The sequence below is a fragment of the Anas platyrhynchos genome, chromosome 1, assembly GCF_047663525.1.
Source record: "Anas platyrhynchos isolate ZD024472 breed Pekin duck chromosome 1, IASCAAS_PekinDuck_T2T, whole genome shotgun sequence".
Classification (NCBI taxonomy): Eukaryota; Metazoa; Chordata; class Aves; order Anseriformes; family Anatidae; genus Anas; species Anas platyrhynchos.
The window spans coordinates 120,805,036-120,822,546 of NC_092587.1; the positions used below are offsets into that span (position 1 = coordinate 120,805,036).

The 17,511-nt window shown below is 38.4% G+C and overlaps 1 protein-coding gene across 1 annotated transcript in view; it reads right to left on the bottom strand.

The window, feature by feature from the left end:
- The window catches only part of TMEM47 (transmembrane protein 47), a 262,209-nt gene that overhangs the window by 182,378 nt on the left and 62,320 nt on the right, over positions 1-17,511 (bottom strand). The window lies entirely within an intron of this gene.

Consider the following 17,511-nt stretch of genomic DNA (forward strand, 5'->3'; position numbering starts at 1 on the left):
AGCAGTATATGAGTCTTCTAGACACAGAGGCACACAGGATGTGCCTGAGCAAGGTGATCCAGAGGAGTCAGGTAGTGGATGGGGCAGCTCATGGTGAAGTGAAGTGAAGTGAAGTGAAGGCCACCAGAATAGCTACCCACACTAGGTCTGTCCCTCATGAAGTGTGTGTTGCCTGACTGACAAACTTCATTTCATGTTCAGGTTGGTACCAACAAGGGTAGTGACTTGCCTTAAGGTCATATACAGTACCAATGCTAAAGGTTATTTTTAAAGGTATTTAAATACAGGATATTTAATCCCCAAGTGAAGGTATTGGGGTTATGCAGTTCTGAAATTTAATGTGCGTCTTTAGCTTTTTCTTTTTTTTTTTTTTTATTTTTTCCTCTTTTTATTTTCAAAATTTCATCAAAATGATAAGTGTACTTAAACAGTGCTGGGAAATTGCCACAGAAAAGTGGTACAGGTAGTTTTACTGTTAAGGCAAATCTCAATGAAATACAATGTGATTTATTTAAAGGAAAAAAAAACTTACTAGAGATGTGCTTTTTTATCCTTTGTGTCTACTCCTCCTTTTCAGTTCTAGTCATGTCATTGAGCAAAGGAAGAAGAATAAAAGCCATTCCACTACTAAGATCTCAAAGAACTTCAACGCATGAGGTACAAAATATTTATTCATTGGCATTGGCTCAGTTTCTCATCTCCAGCTGACTGAAGCTTTGCACTCTGTGTGCATATATTTGTCCATCAGGCAACTTTCTGTAAACCAGGTTTTTCACTCAGATTTTGAAGTGGTGAGAAGTGAGAGTCACCTATCATCCAGAATAATGCTTTAATCCTCTCCTAGTACTGCTAGCACCTCAGCCTGCTCACATGTTCAGAAAAGATTTGCTTGGTCATAGGCTTGTCATAGTGGTCCAAATTGTTCTTATAGTTCTCTCTCTTAAGGTAAACAACATTTTCAGTGCCTGTACTGACACTGAATTTAGCTAAGAATGAAAGAGAAAACCTCATCCCATCCTCATACTCCCCCTCAACAGCATTCCTTGCTTCATTACCAGCCACTTTGCAAGGTTCCTTCAGGCAGCAGGAGCTCCCATCAGGGAGCCCAGACCTCACAGCCCAGTTCCACAGGCATAATTTTCCTGGCATTGCTTCTTCATAAATTCTCCAGCTAGAAATGCACTTACAGTGGGACAAGTAGAACATTGTGCAGAATTAAGCTACTTTTGGTTTCAGCTTATGGTTAAATCTTTCTAACTGGAACAGTTTCTTAATCTTAGAGTGTGATTTATATGGTGGTGTAATTTTACTATTTTAGTTACAGATTAACTCAGTAAACCTATACACACACACACCTGTACATGATCATGTATATATATCACAGATGATCATGTATATTAGCTGCAGTTTAACATTGGTACAAATTAAACCAATATAAATCAGACATAAGCTACTGAAAAAGTTTCCAAATCCGTGTTTGGCTTTTTAAACAATTAAAAAAACAATCAATTTAAACAGGTAGCATCCTAGATTATGCTAGTAGCCATCTTTTCTCTTGATTGAAAATTACTGTCAATATATATTTCAAGCAACATTTCACAAAATACTGCAGATCCTGGAAGAAACTACAAAAAAACAGTCTTGATTTCCTTAAACAGCTCAAAAAACAGATAGCAATTGTTATAATATACAATATATAATGATCACTTTCATGATAAATTAGTTTTATTTTCCTTACAAAACAAAGGGAAAATACCTAATGTGCCATAAGGTGGTTATGACTGTGCACATAGTCAAGCTTTCAAACCAGTATTTATTTACTTATTTTTAAAATAGCTTAAATGCATTGTCCCAGCCCTAATGAGGATTATTTGTGTCACAAGCCCGGTACTACTAAAAAAAAACCTACAATAATAGCAACTACATTTATAGTTCTTTACAGGATCGGTTCCTGACTTTTTACTGAGCCTTAACTCAACACTATGGCATAGAGAGCTGGCTTCATATGGAACTATAGTCTGACACCATGACCAGATAAAAGACAGTATTCTGGATACAGATGCATCATTCCGAATATTAATTCATGGGATTGTTTACCATCAAACAAATAGGTACATGTATCAGTGCTTTTACCATGAAAGCAACTTTCAGACTAAAATTGTTTACTTTCCAACCTCAAATAAAAAACTAAAATTTTGAGGAATGAATCTTATTTGCAGTAAAGCTACTTTTCATTGCAGTGACAGTTCAAAAGCTTTCAAGTGAGTATAAATTACACTTCCTACACTTTAAAAGCTCTTTATCTTGTCAAAATGGTATCAAGAAACTTCTTTGTAAATATGTTTTCAATGAGGTAACCAAGCACCCTTTTCCTTTTTCCTAACTGGGTCAAATGATTTTTTTCCTAATCAGGTGATAAATAAATTATGAAGTCCTAATGGCCCCTATTTTTCCTCTAAAATTCACGTCATAAAACATTTTCTACAGTGTACTTGTGGAGTTGTGGTGGTTTTACTCAGGTGGGCAGCCGAGCTCCACCACAACCGCTCTCTCACTCCCCCTCTCCTCAAAGAGGAAGGGGGAGAAAATACAACACAGAGAACTCGAGGTTTGAGATGAGAAAGGTTTAATTAAAGGGAAAAGGAATGGGTAGAAAAAGAAACAAAAGAAGCAATAAGTCTGTGCAGAAGCACAGAGAGAAGGAAAAAAAATAATTCTCTACATGTACTTCCCATCAACGAGTGATGTTTGGCCACATCCTGGGAAGCAGGGCCTCAAAACATGTAGTGGTTGTTCAGGAGGAACAGCCCCCTCCCCCACAAGAGCCCCCCTTTTTATTGCTGAGTGTGATGTCAGGTGTTATGGAATATCCCTTTGGTTGGTTTAGGTCAGCTGCCCCGGCAATGTCCCCTCCCCGTCACTTGCCCACCCCCTGCCTGCTGTCTCTTTGGGGCTTGGAAGGAGTCCTGATGCTGTGCCAGCACTGTGCAGCAATAGACACAACACTGGAGTGATATCAGTGCTGTTCTAGCTATGAGTGCAGAGCACAGCACTGTGTGGGCTCCTGTAGGGAAAGGTGACTTCATCCTAGACAGACCCAACACAGCAGTGCATCCAGTTAGAGTGTCAAATCTTACAAAATCATATTTTGAAGAGAAATTGTACCAAGTATTTAATTGGTTTCAAAGTCATATTTTTCCAACATCTCATATAAAAATAATAATAAAAAAGATTATTAAGTAGTGTTGTAGATAGATGGATAGACAAATAATAGATAAACTGAGGCTGAGTAGTGTTAAAAAAAAAGGATGGATAAAGATCAACTATATATACATGTACATATATATATATATATATTTATATATATTTTGGCCACCCCTCTATCTCCTGTGAGAGAAAGGAGAAGGCCATGTTCTAGCATGTTAAATCAAGTAATAACACTCTCCATACAAGGCTTGCTGCTGGAGCCAGAGCAGCTCATCCTCTATTCCCTCTTGTTAAGAGGGAGCTATAATTTTTATTCCTCTATAATCAACCAAATGAAACTGCTTCTATAAACATTTAAAAAGAAAATGGTTGCAATGAAATCCTACAGCTGTGGAGATTGTTTCACCTAAGAATGTCTGGCACAATAAGACAAATAAGGAAGAACTCCTTCAAAGATCACTTTTGTGGGTTTTCTCATGCAGCAAGCCATGAGGAAAGACCTGATTCCTAAGAACTGCCTAAGTGAAACTCTCAAGTTGAGTCTCCAGCTTGGCACTGCCATTTATTTTTTTTTAATTATTATTATTTATGGAAAGAAAATTAAGAAAATTGCAAAACACTTTGTGCTTGCTGAACTTTATAAAAAGATTATTTACCTTAAAAACAGCTAGAGTTTACATCTACAAAGATCCAGCCTTTACAAATACTTATATACGTATTTAAAATTATGTTCTGAAGTCAAGTGGGCTGCTTGTATGTCTACTGCTGAGTGTTTATCTAAGTATTTCCAATATACAAGCATTCATCAATAGAGAATGACTTCTCATGAATCTCCTTACATTATTATTCGGGAAAGGCATTATGTTGCTCATTTCATAGAATCATAGAATGGCTTGGGTTTGAAGGGACCTTAAAGATCATCTCACTCCAGTCCCCCTTCCATAGGCAGAGAAGTCATCTCACAGTGAAGACTGTCTAGTCTCCTAATGTCTAGTCTAACTCTATCCTCTTTTAATTTAAGACCATTCTCCTTTGTCCTATCATTATCTACCTGAGTAGAGTCCTACTCCATCCTTTCTACAAGACCTCTTAAGTATTGAAAGTCCACAATGAAGTCTCTCTGGAGCCTTCTCTTCTCTGGGCTGAACGTGCCTCAACCTTTTTCATAGGAGAAGAATGAAGATATTTCAAGATACTCTTCTAATTATGATTCCAGGCATACCGGCTTACTAGAATAACAGAAGGTAAAAACACTAGCAAGATGTGAAATTTGGAAGGTCATTTAACTACCAAGAAGGCCAAACAATGCTGTACAGTTTCATAGAACGGTAGAATCATAGAATGATTTGGGTTTGAAGGGACCTTAAAGACCATCTGCTTCCAACCCGCCTGCCATGAGTAGGAACACCTCCCACTAGACCAGGTTGCTCAAAGCCTCATCCAACCTGGCCTTGAACACTTCCAAGGATGGGGCATCCACAGCTTCTCTAGGCAACCTCTTCCAGTGCCTCACCAACCTCACAGTAAAGATTTTCTTTCATAGATCTGACTGAAACCTACCCTTTTTCTGTTTAAAGCCTTTACCCCTTGTCCTGTTGCTGACAAAGAGTACCTGCCCAACTTTCCTGTGGCCCCCTTTAGATATTGGAAGGCTGTTATAAGGTATCCTGGAGCCTTCTCTTCTCCAGGCTGAACAACTCTAACTCTCTCTGCTTGGAGAGAGAGTTAGGAGAAGTGCTCCTGCCCCTTGATCACCTTTGTGGCCTTCCTCTGGACTTGTTCTAATACTTCCATGTCTTGTGCTGGGGGCCCTAGAGCTGAACGGAGTACTCCAGGTGGGGTCTCACGAGAGTAAGGTAGAGGGGCAGAATCATCTCCCTGGACCTGCTGACCATGCTTATTTTGATGCAGCCCAGGATAAGGTTGGCTTTCTGGGCTGCAAGCTCACATTTCCAGCTCATGTTGAGCTTCTCATCAGCCAACACCCCCACATCCTTCTCCTCAGGAATGCTTTCAATTCATTCTCCTCCCAGCCTGTATTTGTGCTTGGGATTGCCCCAGCCTGGAAGCAGGACTTTGCACTTGGTCTTGTTGAACTGCATGAGGTTTGCACAGGCTCACATGTCAAGTCACTCAAGGTCTGCTCAAGGTAGAAAAAAATAATCACAGCTTATCCTTTCACATCCCAGTATATACATCTTCATAATTCTCATAAGGTTTGAAGACTTACTTCCAGTTCCCTGAAGTTTAATGGTACCAGCCAAGATAGTCATTGCCTCTACTATGGGGATGATGAGACAGCAAAAGGGAGAGAATTGGTTTTGTTCAGTTTGATCATGTGAGAGACATGAGGCAGACTGTGAAGATCACTTCAGGCCTGTTCCATTACGCCTGCATCTCATAGGACAGGTATCCCAGGAGAGGAAGAGAAAGCGAGACACCTGAGACACCTTGTCACCAGACTGATAGTCAGTCCCAAGAGCACTGAAGAGTGATGTGTCTCTTTTGCCAGACTGGCACTAAATCTCTGCCCCAGTACAAGAGTATTAGGCTGTGTGAGCTCACAAGTGCAAAAAGCAAAGAGGGGAAAAGTATCATCAGAAGTTTTCTAACAAAGTACGTGATGTAGCTGTGGCCCTTCTGCACCAACATGCACCCTTCGTACCTTTCCATTTTGTTGTTGTTGTTGTTTTTTTTTTGTTTTTTTTTTTTTTGTTTGTTTTAGAGGAAATAGAGGAAGGCCTCTATTTCTCGTTTAGCCAGATGTTTGAGCTGGACATATGCAAATCAAAATCTCGTAAAGTGGCCTAAAATCCATACTTCTTTTGCTAAAAAGACCAGGGTGTGTTACATTCACAATGACTGGAGAATGCAAACAATTTAAGAAATTGTGCAGCTCAATCTGACTTTTAGAATACTTGAGCAATTTGAGGTTTAGATTTCCACAATCTTGCAGGAACTAAAGCAATACATACCCTTTGTGGTTGTGAATTTTATTCTGTTACTTAAGAAAACTTACATTTTGACTGAATGACTAATAGCTACGCAATGAAGAAGAATTTGGCCCTAAAATACTTGCAATTTTTTCAAGATGTTTTTATAAATTTTCAAGTCTAACATTAAATTTATCTCTATCTAAAGTTTAGTAATTTTGCCTTGTTTTTGCCTGCAGTTGCAATTGTCTTAGACTCTCATCACCATTTTGGTTTAAATTAAAATGTTGACTGCAGAACAGCATTTGTTCTTTTCTAGTAGAAAATGAAAGTGTTGGCAATATTCTGAGTTGTTCTTCACTGCTTTTGAAAACGCTACATGAGCTTACATAAAACAAGAGTGGGACTGGAGTTAATGAAGCGCCTTCTAAACACAGATCATTAGCTAGCCATTATAGTTGTCTGAGAGCAATGTATTGCTTCACTAGGAAACAGATAGAAGTTAACTGGATCAATTGTACAATATGCATCTTCTGAAACAGCATAACTTGAGTGTCTGAAGTAAAATATTCCATATAATATCATGCACATCTTGCATTCTTTTATCACATGGCTACTCTTGAAATGTTAGTTTCTGTTTAACCACTTGTTTTCACCTCAAACTAGAATGTAGCATGTAAATTTTTAGCATAAAATAAAAAGTGTATAAAAAGTGTATAAAAAAAGTGAATAAAAAGTGTAGTTTAGCTATACACACAAGGGTTTTTGCAGGAATCCAGGTGCTGAAACCGCAGGATGGAAAATGGCTTCATTAACTTATATTATTAGGAAATGTACTGATAGAACACAGAAAATTACAAAAACAAACAAACAAACAAAAAGTGTTAGTAAATATTAAGAAATGTTAAGAAATCAGCAAAATAACAGTGGATATATCATGCTTTAAGGATTAAGTTGCAGAAGTATTTTTTATTATTATTATAATTTTCTAGAAAATCTTTTAGTTATGAAATTACTTAGCAATTTAGAAACTTCTTTGAATTGGTCAAATGAATCATGCTGAAGTTTTTGATGCTCCAAGAAGAAAAGGAGAATCTAGGAAGACTGAAAAACTTTTTGATTCATCCAAGAAGGAAAGAAGATAAGTTAGAGAAATTCTCTTTTAAATAATGAAAAAGACAGTTTAGTGTTCCTTAAAGAGATTCAGCTTTCAATCATAGTTTTTAAAAGAAAAGTTTGAATTGTTCATTTTGGAATCCTAACATTGTTCCAATGGGAAAAAAAAAAAAAAAAAAAAGAAGGAAAAAAAAAAAGCTATCTTTAAGAACAAGTAATATCTAGAAGATATGTAAATAGATGAATGGAGGCAGAAGTGATCCCACAGTTTGGCTACTCACATTTTCCAGAATTTTATTATCCCAAAATAATTTAAGTAAAAATTTCCAAGTGAACTCAGTACAATAATCCAAAATTTTGTATTCCTTAATTTTCAAAGCTTGAACAAACTTCGTGATGAAGACTTTATTTATTTATTTATTTATTTATTTAATGCTAGCTTTACTATCCCAAGCCAAGAATTTCAGAAACTTTTCAGATGCTACTAAAGCTATGGTTTTTTTTACTAATGTCTACTATTTCATTGTTGACCCTGCAGCTAGACAAAATAAATAGCTCTTCAACTGGAATTCATGTTGAATTCCTCTTTCTCAAGTTCCTATGAAAAATTATTATAGTCACTCTAATGGTATTTTGCTTATCTTTTCTCTAACATTTAAAACAAAATATGAAGTTTTGGCTCAAATGAAGTCTGTGGAAAAGTCCTATTGATTTTAAATCAGAGCAAAATTTTTCTTATGAATAAGGAAATACAATTTTTCCTTGTTGTTAATCTAATCTTCTGTCATCTTAATCCTTAAAATCTTCAGTGATTTGATCTCGTACACAATATTTCAGAAGTAGTTAACCTACTACCTATTGCTGTTGCTGTTTTTGTTGTCTCATGAGTTTTGTTCCTTCCATTTTACTTTTGAACTTTTGAGCATAAAGCAATATCTTTCATCCCAGAGAAAGCGTAATAAGTGAATGATTAAAGCTATTTTTGTGAAGCCTAGCTTCCTTTCTAAGAACTCAGTACATAATTTACAAAATCTTGCATGAACACTGTATTCTCAACTTATGCAAAACAGTTAGGTTTTCCTATTGCTTTTTGTGGTGTTAGGTTATTATCCTTGTTATTTATATTATTTTAATGCATGGTTTGAAAATGTCCCAAAACTGGTAATTTACCCTTAATCATGCTGAGAAGTTATTTACCCTTAAATCAAGCTGAGAAACAGTGTGAAGAGATGTAACACTATGACACTGTTTCCACATGAACGGTATTTTCCTGGAGTCATCCTCCTCTTGTGGTCTGCCTCAGCTGAAAATAAATCTTGTTCCTGTTCTGCCAGTTTTATATGAAAAACCCTTTCTGTAAAATTTGTGCAATTTTCCTGATTAACTGTTCAAGTGTAGTCTTTTATTTATTTATTTATTTTCTTCCCCTTAGAAAATGTCAGGAGCTTCTCTTGAGCTTTCTTAAGATTTTTCAAGGGAATGCTCTCTGTCCTCATGACTTGAAATGTAATACTGTATTCCTATGCATCCAGCCTTGACAGAGCTATTACAAAAATTATTTATCATTTTTATGTCCACGTATTAAACCATAAATGCAAATATGACAGAGAAGTGAAGGTACTGGGAAACCTATGCATGTAAATAGTTATATGTATTCATTTACTTCTAACTACAAAAGTGAAAGAAGACTTATAAAGTGTGTGCTACATGAAAGCTGGTAGATATTTTCCAATCATTGCTGAGTATCTGCAAGAAGGCATAAAAAGAAGAGAGAGGAAAGTGCTAGTGGAATGGAGAATGAGGAATTATAACAAGATTTTATTATTATTATTATTATTTATTTATTTTTTTAATCCATATGACATTCAGCAGAACCGAATACATTTTTTTTTTTTTTTTTTCTGGGAAGTAATGGGTATTAATAACAGCGATAGAGCAGTAAGAAAAAGCAGAGGTCACATAAAGGTCCCATAATTTCAATTTCAATGCATCAGCTTCTGCTATGAAAGCATTTGATGTTGCATTATCAACATATTTAAATTTGAAGACTGCTCAGCTGTCTTATATCTTTTTTGTTGTCAAGGTTAGAACTGGTTGTTTTTATTTTATAACACTAGTTTTTTCAACCTTAATATAATGTAAGAAGAAGCATAAGCCCATGACTTTTTTTTTTTTTTTTTCCTGTGCAAAACAGTACCTTGAGTATTGTGAAGGACCCAGTTCTGTTGAAGAGGAAATGATGCTATGGGAGGAAAAATAAAACATTTTAATTATGAATGAGTGTATGAGTGGAAATTCCTTGTACTTCCTGGTGTTCCTAATAGAAAAAGGGAATATCAAGCAAGATTATTTGTATACTATATGACTGACCTAAATAATGACAATTCTGTACATGTGCTACCAATATTGTCTTATTTTTGTTATTGTTCAAAACTATGAGTAAAACTTTGAGTGCTCAAAAATATGGATGACGTTGAAGACTGAAGAAATTTTACATGCCTCTCACCTCAGCTTTGTCCTTGAATATGCTTTGAAAAAGGTTTAGTAAGAACTTCAGAACTGGGTTCCTGTGATTTATTTGTTTTTGCCAGGAAACAGGTGACAGCCTTTTCACAGTGAAGCCAAGGCAAATAACAAATGCTTCTCTTACATTTGTAAACACTTTTGATTTATTTTTTTATTTTTTTATTTTTTTTAACAGAGAAAGAAGCAAAGTAAGAAAAATAAAACTGGCCAATGACTCCAGCAGAGTAAGTATAAAATAGGTAAAGCTTTCCAGAAACTCTTTACATTGAGACAATACATGCATACGTTTTTTAAGTATACCATTATAAAACAGTATATGATGTTGTATGTTGCAATCATACATATATTGTAATATTCTTGACTATCAGAATCATCATACATTGATTCTGCAGCTTCTCTTAGTTAGGGAACTATATAAGCAAGTAGACTCCAGTTGGGCAGGATGTCTCTTGTATCAGCAGCAAAACTGATATGCAGACAAGAAGTGGAGTTTCCCTCATCTCTCGGTCCAGACTACAAAGAGAAGTCTGCTTATTTCTTGATGCTCCCAGATGTCCCAACAGAAAAAGGAATAAAACAATTGATGAGGCTGTTTGAAATCCAATTGCTCAAATAATGTGTCAATATGGAGTATATGTTAATGACACTAGAAATAGGGGGACATTTCACTTTAAGCATGTGCTAACATTTTACGTATACGCCACGCTGTATACTGCAGGTGGGTATTTTAATTAAGGCCTACCTACAAGATATTGCATCGGTTAAAATGAACAAAGGTATTTTAAATGACAACTGGAACGTCTTTTCATGAAAGATGGAATACTTGGGTTTGGAAAATTTCACTACAAATTGTTCTCTACAGATAGTTAATTGTCCCTCTTTAGGCCAAATGAACAAGGTAACATATTCTTCTTAGTCAAGCCATTTTAAAGCTATTGCAAAATATGGACAAGTTTTTCCATAATCCAAGGGTAAACAAGGTTCCACATGATCAGTCAGAGAGACATGTTAATATTGCTAAGATTTGGAAGGAGGTATATGAGCAGCAAAGAATCATAGCTATATGCAGATCAGAGAGACATCTGCAAAAGTCCTGAGGGAAACTGAGAGCCTGAAACTGCAGAAGTCACTTCAGCAGTTTGTGAAGTGCCTATTGATGACAGAACTGGCACAGGTTCCTGCAATGGTTCAAAAAAAAGATGGGATGAATGTGCAAGAGAAGAGACTGACAGGAGGAATCACGGCTATCAGGTTGAGCCTGAAATTAGACTGGGTTAGCACAAAATGGAACTGTAGTGCTGTATGACGGTCATTACAGCAATATCTCAAACCTTCAAATACTTGAAACATTAATTTTCGCAGAGCTGCCATGAGGTGGGGAGGGTTTACTTCTATTTCATCTACGATGAAACTACGACACAGAGCTTTATGTTTTCCTAACAGAAAAGATCATAAGGGTCCCAATAAAACACAATGAAGCCAAGATAATTTAAAGCAGCATTTGCAAGCACTTCTATTATAAATGCTCATTTACTGACGTATATCAGTACTGCTCTCCAAACAAAATAATACCTAGCAGCTGAATTTACTATTTTTGGTATTACTGTGCTTAGATTAGGTTTTCTGCTGATATAAATAAAAAATAATAATAATAATAAAAAAAAAGATATTAAAAAGTTGAAGAAATATTCAAATCCTAACCAATGTGAACATGTGGTTTCACAGTCACTTGGTGCTGATTTAAACTCTGCCTGCCCCATGAATCACACTCCTGCGTTTTCCCAAATGCTCTGTGTACATATTCCCATGAATTTGTGTTGCATGAAGTAATCTCAGACATTAAGTGGACCAGTTCATTTCATGGGTCTGGCTTAGAATTAGCTGTTTTGCTCCTCATCAGGGTTAGCTTTCACCTGGACCACCTGCCACCTGGCAGGAGGAAGGCAGCAATGGGGGTGAGTCGCCTGGGATAACAAGAGGGTTGACCACCTTTTTCAGAAGCAGTACAATCTTAGGTAATCTTAAAACCATCATATAACAGCACTATTATTTTACCAGCACAAATTAGGCAACCCTCATCCTTCTGAATATAGAAACTGACAAATCTAATCAATATACTTTGACTTCTCCTCTGGAGAAATAAAATAGCTTGTGCAAGGTCTCACAGGATGCCTTTGGAAACAGAACAGAAATCTTCTGAGCTTTAATGCTTGAGATATACCTTGCAGAAGGGTTAACTTCTTCTGCCATATGTAAAATATTTATCACCCTCTATTTCAGTATCTGAAGACTTTTTGTCATTTTTTTAGAATGTTCATCTATGAACAAAGATATTTGTAATATTCCATCTGGGGGAACTCCAATGACATATCAGACAAGCTGCTTACTGAAAGTGCTCTTGTGATAATTTGGGATTCTTTTGGTACTATCTCCTATTTTTGATAAAGAACAATTTTATTTATTTATTTATTATTATTATTGTTAGAATGTTGAATGGCAAACAGGAAGTTCATTCAGTGACTGCAATATAGGATGCATTCCTTACATGCAATAATGAATCAGTTGGGGAAAGAACAGCTGCACATGACTCCTCTAGCATAATAAACCAAGGGTTCATCAATTCCAGATGCAACAATTTACAGTGCTAATATGCAATAGAACAGAGAGTTGATTCTGATTATAAAGGATTCTTTGAATAACCCAAAAGAAGATTAAGTGGCAAGAGAATTCAAAATTTATTTCTGAAACCAGCTGACCAAGGAAGTCCAGATTGCTGTGTAAATTACGTAACTTCCCAGACACAAAAGGAATGCTATGTGTGTAATCACCTACTTTACTAAAAATGCACCACAGCCTTTCTTTTAATCTTGTCTTCAGTGAGTATGGAGCTAAAATGTTTTCCATCTGCTCCTATTTTCCTTGGATAACATGACTGAAGTTTCACAGATGGAGGTGCAGACGTCAGGCAAAAGTTACTTGAGCAAAATGATAAAACCAACTATTTACAAACAAACTGGAGGAGAAAACAGTGGTAGAACAACCATGAATATTATTTTATAGGTCTTTGTTCATGTGTTAGCAGCCATTATAAGGTATTTTTTATATTTGTTTTCCGTCAATATATTCTATAGCATTCTTTTTTCTTCCTAGATTTTTGATTCCTTTGACAGTAATTTCTAGTACTTATGATTAATATAGTAAACACATTACATCAGGATAGAAGGCAGTTGATTGTCTGTGAGAAGTCATACAGTTACAGAAAGTACAGAAGACTTACAAGAAAAAATTATATCCTCAGAATAACATCCTCAGAAACAGCTCCTGATATTCCTAGTGCATATACCAACACTAGGGTTTGGGGCAAGGAGAAGACATCAGCAATACTTAATTTTCTGTTGTGTGCTGTAAAAGGAGAAACATTTTAAAAACTCCAAAAGTTCATCAGAACAGGAAGTTTTTCTTCTTGTTGCTACTGCTATTCTTGGCTCCTATGAATGCAGAGAAGAGATATTTTTCAGATTAAGACTTACGACTTCAGTTTGGGGAAGAAAATTAGATAAGGTATTTTAATATTCGACAGTGTAATTCCATGTCTTGAATGCTCCCGCTATAAGGTTAGGGCACTGGAAAAAGTGAGAAGCAACCTACTCCATATGAGGTGGCCACAACTTCATGACTTCCAAATGAAAACACCACCTGCTAATTTGAATAGATGGCTGTGAATGTGATGGATCATATGCAGTACCAGATGGTGCTTCGTGCTGGACAGCACCTAGATAATACAGAAGGTAGGGGGAACAGCTTGATACGCTGGCAGCTGTGGAGGAGAGGGAGCAGTGTTGGTGTTGAAATGAAGGTTGCTGTCCTTGCTGGGGCATCCTGAGAGGCCAGAAAAGGTGGACTAGCTGGCATCATTTGTCTGCTTGTCTGCATGAGCCAGCTTCTCTCTCCAAGAGCCTTTTTTTTTTCACCCTTTCTTGTCAGTCAGTATGCAGCCACCAACTGGTCCTGATTCTGAACTCTACACTGAATGCTGGAAAACATCCCAGGTGCACAAACTTCCATCCTCATCAGCAGTGGACCCCATTTAGCCGTGGCTGTGGTGCCTGTGTGGGACTGTCCCATCCTGGCTCCCTTCCCAGGCAGTGTCCCAGCTCCCAGGGCTCTTGAGAAGGGAGTTGGGCTAGAGTGAGTAGCCAGGTCTGTGCTGAGAAGTGGCCTGAGGAACAACTGCAGACCAGCCCAGGGAGAACTTGTGCTCTCAGAGGGTACCTTTTCAAAATTAAAAACAAACCAAACCCTTCTGTAGAGATATTTTTCAGGCCTGACTATCATCACTTTTCCCTGCTTTCATTGGTAAATTTTCCCCCCAAGGTACCATATAGCAAATGCAAGCGAGCATGGTGCAGCTGTGCTCTTCTGTCCCTCCATGCTTCTTATGACTGCTCTGGTGTGACTGATTAGAAAAGAAGGTGGGTAAACAAGACACTTGCCAGCTGAAATTTCCCTTTCATCAAGGATATTCCCAGTTGGACAAATGCTGCCATAGGCTGACTATTTTATGCTGCCTAAGCAAAGTAATGGAACTGATTCAGTAAAAGGGATATTGCCCTACATATTTGCTATTTAAATAGCTTTCAAATTTAAAGGCAGTCTCCTGATTATTTTTAAAGTGTTCAATGAATAAAAAGTAAGTAATGTAAAAATAATTTCATGTTATTAGGGGGCTTCAGTGTGCACCAGAAATAGTGAGGGTATAGTAAATTCAATTGACAAAAAATACTTATGGTTATATTTTTATACACATTTCTTGTCCCATGTTTATATTAATGAATGTCATTGGATCAGCCAGAATGTCTGTAACAAATTCCATAGCTGTCTCTTTTCTTTTATTATTTTATTACATATTCATAGAACTAATTTTTCAGCAAGTTCGCAATAACTGAAACATACAACCAACCAAAGCACATAATATCAGAATTCTTAATACCTGTTGAGCAACTTTTATTACTGCTTCTTCTGTCAAGGTGGGTGTAATTTAGAACCACCCTTCAGAACTTCTTTGCAGTACATCAATGCAAAAACTTGAATTTATCTAACATGTCCTAAAATTAGCAAATGTCTGTTGTGAAGCAACCTAAGCAATGCTATCACTTCCAGGGTATAGAATAATTCAACCCAAAAGGGACTATAAGATTTTACCAGATAAATGAAAGAAAGTCATGAATCGGTTCATTTCATGAGCACAAATGTTCAAATGTTCAATAACATTTAGAAAAGAGTTGGAAAGGAAAAGATGGAACTATAAATATTTGGATTAAAGTCGAAATATTGGTTCTATCTTCTGATCTAAAACATTAACCTAAGAAAATGTATCTGCAAAGGAAGGGGTACTATAAGGAAGAGAGATGTAGAAATACCGAGAGAGTCCTGTGGGAAAACTGAGAAAAGGGTTGGTACTGGGATATTAAAAGTTGTGTAATTAAACAGAAAACTCCATTACGTTTAATTTAGGCAGAATCACAGAATCACAGAATCACAGAATTTCTAGGTTGGAAGAGACCTCAAGATCATCGAGTCCAACCTCTAACCTAACGCTAACAGTCCCCACTAAACCATATCCCTAAGCTCTACATCTAAACGTCTTTTAAAGACTTCCAGGGATGGTGACTCCACCACCTACCTGGGCAGCCTGTTCCAGTGTCTAACAACCCTTTCGGTAAAGAAGTTCTTCCTAACATCTAACCTAAAACTCCCCTGGCGCAACTTAAGCCCATTCCCCCTCGTCCTGTCACCAGGCATGTGGGAGAACAGGCCAACCCCCACCTCGCTACAGCCTCCTTTAAGGTATCTGTAGAGAGCGATAAGGTCGCCCCTGAGCCTCCTCTTCTCCAGGCTGAACAAGCCCAGCTCCTTCAGCCGCTCCTCGTAGGACTTGTTCTCCAGGCCCCTCACCAGCTTCGTCACCCTTCTCTGGACCCGCTCAAGCACCTCGATGTCCTTCTTGTAGCCAGGGGCCCAAAACTGAACACAGTACTTGAGGTGCAGCCTCACCAGAGCCGAGTACAGGGGGACGATCACCTCCCTAGCCCTGCTGGTCACACTGTTTCTGATACGGATCACATCTTCATTTGCTACTAGAATAACTGGGAGATTCAATTCTTGGCAGTTCTCTGCAATAATGAATGTTGTAAAAGAAAGGTTAGAGAAGGCATTAATATGATGTTAACATTATCAGAGAGGGCTCATATGCATGGCCATCAGCATAATTTTTGAGACAACATGTCCTAGGTCAACCTTGCCACTTTTCATCTCAGGAGACCTGCCAACCAGAGAACTCTGAAGCTGCTATACCTGAATGCCAGCACATTGGACACACACTACTGTTTCTCGGAGCCTCCCCAGGAGGAATTTCATCTATGCTTCTCCCTGCAGAGGTTCAGTCCTCAAGACGCTCTCTGGCCAGCACACACACACACACACACACCGAGATGAAGGGTTGGAAGCAACCTCGAAAGATCGTCAGGTCAAACCACCCTGCCAAAGCAGGTTCCTCAGAGCAGGCTGCCCAGGAAGGTGTCCAGACAGGCCTTGAATATCTCCAAGGAATGAGATTCCACAACCTCCATGGGCAGCCTGTTCCAGTGCTCTGTCACCCTCACTGTGAAGAAGTTCTTTCTCATGTTGGTGTGGAACTTCCTGTGCTCCATCTTGTGGCCATTACCCCTTGTTCTGTCCCCATAAACCACTGAAAAGATGTTGGCCAAATCCCTCTGTCTCCCACACCACAGGTATTTATACACTTTGATGAGATCCCCTCTCAGTCTTCTTTTTTCCAGGCTGAACAGACCCAGGTCTCTCAGCATTTCTTCATAAGGGAGATGCTCCAGGCCCCGTATCATCTTTGTAGCCCTCTGCTGCACTCTTTCCAAGAGATCCCTGTCTTTTTTGTACAGGGGAGTCCAGAACTGCACACAGTACTCCAGGTGAGGCTTGACCAGGGCAGAGTAGAGGGGGAGGATCACCTCCCTTGACCTGCTGGCCACGCTCCATTTAATGCATGCCAGGATCCCATTAGCCCTCTTGGCCACAAGGGCACACTGCTGGCTCATGGTCAACCTGTCGTCCACCAGGACCCCCAGGTCCTTTTCGTCAGAGCTCCTCCCCAGCAGGTTATCCCCCAGCCTATACTGATACATGCGGTTGTTCTTTCCCAGGTGCAGGACTCTACACTTGCTCTTATTAAACCTCATTTGGTTTCTTCCTGCCCATCTCTCCAGCCTGTCCAGGTCTCACTGAATGGCAGCACAGCCTTCTGGCATGTCAGCCACTCCTCCCAGCTTTGTGTCATCGGCATACTTGCTGAGGGCAGACACTGTTCCCTCATCAAGGTCGTCAATGAAGATGTTGAACAAGACCAGACCCAGCACCGACCCCTCAGAACACCACTAGTCACAGGTCTGCAGCTGGACTCTGCTCCACTGATCAGCACCCTCTGAGCTCGGCCAGTCAGCCAGTTCTCAACCCACCTTACTGTCCACTCCTCTATCCCACACTTTCTCAGCTTTGCTATCAGGATGTCATGGGAGACAGTATTGAAAGCCTTGCCAAAGTCAAGGTAGATGACATCCACTGCTCTCCCCTCATCTACCCAGCTGGTGATGTCATCATAGAAGGCAATGAGGTTGCTCAAGCATGACTTCCCCTTGATGAATCCATGCTAACTACT